The sequence below is a fragment of the Rhagoletis zephyria genome, unplaced genomic scaffold, assembly GCF_001687245.7.
Source record: "Rhagoletis zephyria isolate East Lansing unplaced genomic scaffold, Rhagoletis_zephyria_1.1 Rzeph_scaffold_00295, whole genome shotgun sequence".
Taxonomy (NCBI): domain Eukaryota; kingdom Metazoa; phylum Arthropoda; class Insecta; order Diptera; family Tephritidae; genus Rhagoletis; species Rhagoletis zephyria.
The window spans coordinates 324,250-331,834 of NW_016157379.1; the positions used below are offsets into that span (position 1 = coordinate 324,250).

General features: G+C 37.7%; 1 protein-coding gene across 3 annotated transcripts in view; it reads right to left on the reverse strand.

The window, feature by feature from the left end:
• The window catches only part of lbk (leucine-rich repeats and immunoglobulin-like domains protein lambik), an 83,959-nt gene extending 78,760 nt beyond the window's left edge, over positions 1–5,199 (reverse strand). Inside the window, exon 1 of one of the 3 annotated variants that reach the window (XM_017610271.1) lies at positions 4,416–5,199. The gene's annotated coding sequence lies outside the window, so the exon portion shown is untranslated. Of the gene's footprint in view, positions 1–2,639; positions 2,802–3,497; positions 3,949–4,415 lie in introns of those variants that run through there. The other 2 variants (XM_017610270.1, XM_017610268.1) reach the window with 2 other exon arrangements.
• Between the last annotated feature and the right edge of the window lie 2,386 nt (positions 5,200–7,585).

The following is a 7,585-nucleotide window of genomic DNA, read 5'->3' on the forward strand; positions in this document are numbered from 1 at the left end:
TGCGGTCGATGTCTGCTTCGATAAGACGATACTGCACGGTGTGGTGCGTGATGAACGCTAAGCCACCACCATTATCTCGCTCGCGATCTCGACGGTGCACGTTGTACCCGGCGCAATTCAACAAAGTTGAATTGCTGTGCAACTTCGTCTCTTGGACCGCAGCTATTAATATACCATGCCGACACATGAAGACGGTTATCTCCTCAATCTTGCTCTGTAGCCCGTTACAGTTGAATTGGAGGAGCTTCATGTGGTTCGGGAGACGTGTCGTGATGTGGGGTGTGAGTGAGGTGTATGTTCTTGCCGCCGTTGGCTGTGTGTGCTGCTGAGGTGGTTGCCGCCCTGTGGTGGTGGTGGGGGGCGTCGCAATTGACGTCTGCGACCGAGCAGCGCAACACGGGCCCTCGAAATTCCCCGTCCAATCTCGCGTGGTACGCAGACCTGAACATGCCCTAAAGTGGCACCAGCCAAGGCAGGTGTTGCACTTGACTGATGTCACATTACGGAATATTCTGGTCTGACATACCGTGCAGATTGTAGGGGGAACCAGGAGTTGTTGGCGGCGGCGTGTGGGTGGTGGTGCGGTTGTGTGTGTTATGTGGTCTGTGGTGGCTGTGGTACGGTCTGTGGTGTTATTATGTTGTTGTGTTGTGGCGACTGTGTGTGGTTGCTGTGTGAGTGTGTGGGGCTGCACGGGCGGACTATGGTTTGCCGTGGAGGCTGCTCTATTTGAGCAACAGGGGGCCACGTACGACGTGGTCCACTGTCTGTGTGTCCGTAGTCCCGAGCAGACCCTGAGGTGACTCCACCCCTCGCAGGCATTACACTTGACTGAGGTGGAGTTGTGGTGTAATCGTCTTCGGCATACACAGCAGGTGTATATTTCTGGCCCAGGGTTTGACTCGATGCCAGCCCTGAGTAGGAGAATGCGTAGTGAATGTTGCCCTATGGACGGACAACTTCTGAGATACTTCGCCGACCTAAACGGGGTTAGATCGCCGAAACAACAGCCCTTGGTCGGGTGAAACCCGAGTCATTCCGGTACGTAGAACCGGCTGTCGTGGGAATTATACCTGGTAGTATTCTTTAATTCCGGCCAAATATAAACTCGTTTTTTTTTTAATTCAGACCTTACCGTCATAGGTATGCGAAAATTATTTATATTTCTATCTCAATCGCTCATTTTAGTAGGATGGTAAGTTTCCTAATTTAATGTTATGAATTTTAAATGCATGATAGGTAACTAGTTGTTTCATAACTTGGCCAGTTCAACTTATGGGTTCCTTACTAACGTCTTGTTTGCCGCTGAGGCACAGTAGTGGGTTGTAAGCAGGGATGAAAAAGTAGGTACAATTGTACCTTTTTCCGACGTTTGATGACTTAAAGGTACATTAGGTACAGTCACTAGATTTTAGGTACAATCATCTTTTGATCAGATGCATTATTAGTTTTTTTCCTTTACCGTGCTAATATATTTAATTGTAGGTACGGGAGAAGTTTCGCTTTCATTTTGAAGAATAAACAATTCTAGAGAAAAGTGGACAAAAGGAAGACATAAAAAAAACCATATTATGTATTATCTTAAACATTTTACATTGCATTTAGAGCAGGCACTTCGAAAAATTAACACTTTACTTAGCTTCGTAATTTTTTTCTATTAATGTTTACGCTTATTTTCACTAAGTCAAATTCAGTGGCATTTGCGGTCAAATGAGTGAAATGGGACTAAAAACTGGCCTTGGTTTGATTTAGATCAGAATAGGCCTCCATTGTCAAATGGGACTAAAAAATGGTATTTGGTTTGATTTAGATCAGAATAGGCCTTCAGGCGTGTACATGCGCTGCTAAGGCGGCTATTTATAAGTTCTTGGCCCATAATATCATCGATAAAGGTAGGGATAAAGGAAAGAAAGTCAAAAAATTTTGTTGTCAAAATATTACATTGTGAAAACCAGCCTTTATTCATACATACAGCCCAGTGTCTAGGATGTCTTCAAATTTCATATTTTTAGATGAGAACTACAGCTCTTTGACCCATACTCGCTTTTTGATTTCTGGAAATATATTTAAAATGCTTTCGAAGTTACTTTTGGCACATTGATTATATTCTCTAGATTTGCTGCACCTATTAAAAGGAATCGGATAAATTAGCAGACTTCCTGTTGTTTTATAAAAAGCTGGATAAAGAAGTATACTTCACAAAGTGTGTTTTTTGTCTTTTTCGCCAATATTTTTCAGTAGTCAAAATTAGACAAAAACAATGCTTCTCCGATTCCCATTAGACTATAGTCTATAGATATAGGCTCAGTTGAAAACCCTAATCATGTTTAAAGTACATATATCTTTTGTGTTAATGTTCTAAATCAAATTTATAAAAAAAAAACTACAAATGAATGATGTAACTTTTTTTAGGTACAATCTGTCTCATTTAGGTACATTTATTTTGTGATATTAGGTACAATCTGAAATTTCCATTTTTCATCCCTGGTTGTAAGCCAGTAACTACTTTGACAAGTTGTTCCTATAAGCCAAAAACCAAACCAAATTCTACACTTTCTGAAAAATTTGAGCACATTTAATTATTCAGATTTAATCTATGTATGTAGTTTGTAGTGTCATGATTAAATTTTAGAGCTTACCGTTATTTTAATTATTCGTTCGAAGTGGATAATCCTCTTTCATTAATACCATAAAATGTTTGTTAAAACTCGAATCAAATTTCCCACTCGAGTTTATATGTATATGTAGTATTTACATAAGTTTCATTCTAATTTACATATATTTGTATGCAATTGAATTCACTTCACTTGATTTTTATTAAATCAGCAACCACCTCTTAAATTACTTAATTTCACACGTTGCACAGAATCTTTTTTTGTTTTAACTGCAATGAGAACAAATTTCTCATTTAAAATCACCACAGGATAAAAACTTCACTTATCTGATTTCTTCTTTCACAAACGTTCGAACAGTTTATGATAATTTTTTCACGCGCAGCAAATCACATTCGCATCCGTTTCTTAAGAACGATACCAACGAATTAAACAACAACGCCACACTGACTGCGGCAGCCTCAGTGTCGTCGTCAGCGTTTGTTCGCTTGCTTTCTGTTCGTTCTCTGCTGCCTGATTTTAACTTTGCTGTTGCACACATACATACTCCCACCGGGATACGTACGCTCAATGAAAAAACACACCCGCCTTCAGCTCAGTACACTTGTAGTTGTTATTGTTATTGCCGCTGTGACTGCTGCCGCTGCTCCTACCACACATAGCAATTGCACACCGAAAGTGTGAATGCACCACAGACGTGTACAACAAAAATAGCACCTCGACATTCAACCATTTAATATGATTTGATTTCGTTTTTGTCTTTTCTATTTTTATTCTCTTCCTTTTAGGCTATTTCTTCCTCAAATCTGACTGTTCGCTATTGCCAGAGAACCTATTGCTATAGCTGCCCACCGCATCCGCTTGCTGCGAAAACAAAAACATTACACGGTGACGACGTCGCTGCCGGCGTCAGCAACACTGTGGGATTCCATTCGTCTTCCTACGTTTGTTTTTTGGGTTTTCTCTAGAGATGGGCGAGTCCGAGATTTTTAAATGATCGAGAGAATCGCCATCTTTGCAAAATCAAGTCAATAATCGACTCGCTGCCCGACTATACAACCGAGATGTTTTCCGATTGAACAAGCCTGCACTCCCTATAATATCATTTATCTCACAGTATGAGTGAAAATCAAAATATTAATGATTTACTGGACATTTTAGTACTTTTGTGTAAAGCAAAGAGTTTAAAACTGATTTATAAATAGTAAAGTGTTTACAGCAGAATGTCAAAATAGTGCTACAACTGTTCACTTGCAACTTTTTACTAGTTTCGTGTTCAATAACTTTTTCTAATAGTTTTCTCTTATTCTCAATTTTACGCTCTATTTTGCTTTTATACTAGGTTCACATATAAGTAGATTATCCTCATTAACTCCCTAATCTGTAATTAGAAAAAGAGATAAGCCATATAAAATTCGTCCCTTGTTAATATGTAATATGTAATTATAAAATAATCTCAGATTTAACCGATAACTTTTCGGTGTCCATCCTAGTTTTATCGTTTGTTTTTGTGTAGAGGATTGCAAATTTAAAAGTGAACAAAAATGGACGCTAGCAAGGAACAGAGGTTTGTAGAGGTATTTTTAATGAAATGTTACGTTAAAATATATTTATATTGCTTAACATAGCAGAAAAACGTGATCACGGTGGCACAAAGAAACATAACTTTTCCTTTAAGAATGTGAGAATAAGCACAAAAAATTTGACGTAAAACATCTCGGAATCGCCCATCACTAGTTTTCTCTATTTCTCTTTGCTTTTCTTATGTGATTTTTTTTTTCTTTTATTTGCTTTTGCTTATACACTTATGCTTTGCTCCTCTGCGTTCAGACGTAGACAAAATTTGGTCATTTCTATTGACGATCTCAGCACAATTTGCGTGTTCTTTTCAAACACTTGCACAATAATTGATTAGTTTTCCTTTATCTTATATATTTACGACACTTTTATACTATTATTATTAATTTTATTATTTTATAATCAAAGAAAAAGAAGGCAGCGACCTCACTACATAAACGAACAGCATAGAACGAAAATTACTAACTGTAGTTGCCACGCGTCCCAACATGACGTGAAACCAAAGGAGGCGAGCTGACTTAAAGTGTTCTAATTAAGTAATAAGTTATGCCATGTGATACATTTTAAATAAATCTTTCAAATAAAAATTATTTTATGGACGAATTAAGGATAAAGGAATTTAAACAGTCTTTGTATTATGAGCATTTCAAAACATATGGCAGTGCTACGTTACACTGAAAAAAGTGTTGGCTGCCCAATGATTCAATAGCGGTGTTCATACCGAGCTTAGTACTCGATTTTTCTCCAAATATTTGTTCGTGTAAATTATTTTACAGGCCAACCTAAGGCTATCTGCACACTTGTAGTCCAATCTTGGTGGCGGTATCCTCCCGCCCTTAAATTTTAAGCCGAGCACATGCACTTCAATGGAAGTCTGCACACTTGTCGTTACCGCAGAACTCCACAGGCAAACCCCGATGGCCTACCAACAATCATTTTGACGGGCAATATGATTGCAAGTTTTTTGTGTGTGGGCACTTTGATGTCTTGAAATAAGCATTTGCCGCATGACGCCACCAGACAAAATTCTCTCAATTTCGGTGTTTAAAAACATGAAAGTCTTTAAAAAAACTTGCTGAATAATTTCTTAAAACGTAACCATAAATAATCCAATAGGGATTTTGACTTACAGGTCTATTCTGCACGTTACCGAAGATTTTGTAACCGGAAAATTTTATTACCAAAAAATGTTACCAGTTCTTGTCAGCGCGATTCTAGGAACGTTGGTAATGCAGTTAAAATATTCAGCAATTCAGCTATGAAGAATTGAGCAAATTCTGGCATTGCATATTTCACGGGGTAATACTTTGTTACCAGCTTATGAAATGGTAACAAAATTTACCGGTTACAAGAGTACACAGAATGCGAAAAGTGTTTAAAAATTGACAGACACTTTAATTACCGGTTACAAACCTTTTATTACCAGCGCAGAATAGACCTGTGAGGGCCTGTGCTAATCGGTAACTTGTTTCTCCGTGGTGAGACGGGGTGGAAAAATATGCTATGGTGTACAAATAAATTGAATTTTGCTGTGCCAAATGCAGAGTAAAATTTTGACAGTCGAAAAACCAAACAAACGCTCGTGCGAAAGCTTTATTTTTGTGTGATGCTGAAATTCTTAAAATTTATATTTATTTTATAATTTGCAAGTAACGTACGCTTTTTTTATGCTGTTTCAGCTTTCATTTTCATGTTCACTCCTTATTACCTCCAAGCAATATTATGTGTATACATAGGTATAAGCTGTCAAAATTTTACCTAGCCCCATGAGCTAGGTAAAATTTTGACGTTCGTATTCACCACGAGAAGTGTCAAATTTTTACTTTGATCCGTAAAAATTTTCTATTTTCTATCAATTGGCACAGGGCATTAATATCAAAATTTCGCCGATGTTACCACCAGCACGCTTTCTTTCAAATGAAAATATGGCTGTCAAACTTTCAAATTGCTTGCAATAAATGTCAAGCAATAAGCGCTGACGTATATTGCAGCCCATGATAAATAGGCTGTCTCCATTGGAAATATATGTTGTGACATGGTTATCACCATGATGCAATAATACAAGGTGGTATCAGTTGTGACTGCTCTATTTTACACTGCCTTAGCTCAATAGAATAAGTAGAAAAACGGGAAGAAATGAATCCCCATTTGTGGGAAAATTATAAGATTTCATATTTTCTTCTAAACAAAATTAGCTTTTTTATAGTATATTCGCAATAAAATGAAATAAAATCAGATATAATACCTTTTTGAGGAAACAAAATGTGTATACAGAGAAAAAATAAAAAAAATTCAATTATATTATTAGGCAAAGAATTGTTAAAGATGTAACACTGTTTCAGCTAAGGCAGTTAATATGGCGGAATTAGAGCGAGAAGTTGCCAACCGATAACACCTTGTATTATTGCATCATGGGTTATCACGACATAAGTGTTTTCCTGTGGAGACAGGGCTTTATCGGCAAATCGTAGAAGATTCTGAAACGTATAAGTGCGACTCCGTCGTTTGCTAATCGTTATGCGCGCATTGTTGGTTTACATTTTATGGGGAAAAATTAGGAAAAAAGTTAATATTTGCTTTAAAATTATATAAAAATTAGGATTTATTGCATAAAACCTGCGAAAATTATTAAAAAGTGGATAGTTGCAATAAGTGTGTGTGTATCACGATTGAGAGAAGTAGAGATTGCGCCAATCGCGGTACCGCTAATCCGCTCTTTGTGATTTTGACAGAATCAGCTGTGTGCGTGACGTCATCTTGGTACAATTGTTGATTGTGAGCATACGAAAAACCAAATAACAATTTTAACATTTGTGCGTTAATATTTCTGCGTGGTTTTAAACAATTATTGAGACATTACAAAGCAAAATGAAGTGTGCAGTGGCAAAATGTAATCGTGGAAAGAAAAGGAAAGCGTGCGATATATGTTTATTTTTGTTTCCTACGGACGCAAACCTGACGAAAAAGTGGAAGCAGTTCTGCCGGCGAGGAGATGCATTAAACACCAAATCGAGCTTTGTGATATGTGTGTGAGCTATGAGCTTCTGCGTGGAGTTATGTTGACCTTTCCTTGGTGAATTGTAATAGGTATATTTCCATGGTGAATGTAGACAGGTGCTGGTTTAGTTTGCTAGCGATGGCATACATACAAAAGCAGTTTCTACAGTAAAGAGCGAAATACACCACACAAGCGGTTTGACAAACCAAGCGAAATTTCCCTTTGCTTCAAGCCATTTGTGCTGTGTATGGGGGTGTTTGAAGGTTTGACGNAGGAGATGCATTAAACACCAAATCGAGCTTTGTGATATGTGTGTGAGCTATGAGCTTCTGCGTGGAGTTATGTTGACCTTTCCTTGGTGAATTGTAATAGGTATATTTCCATGGTGAATGTAGAC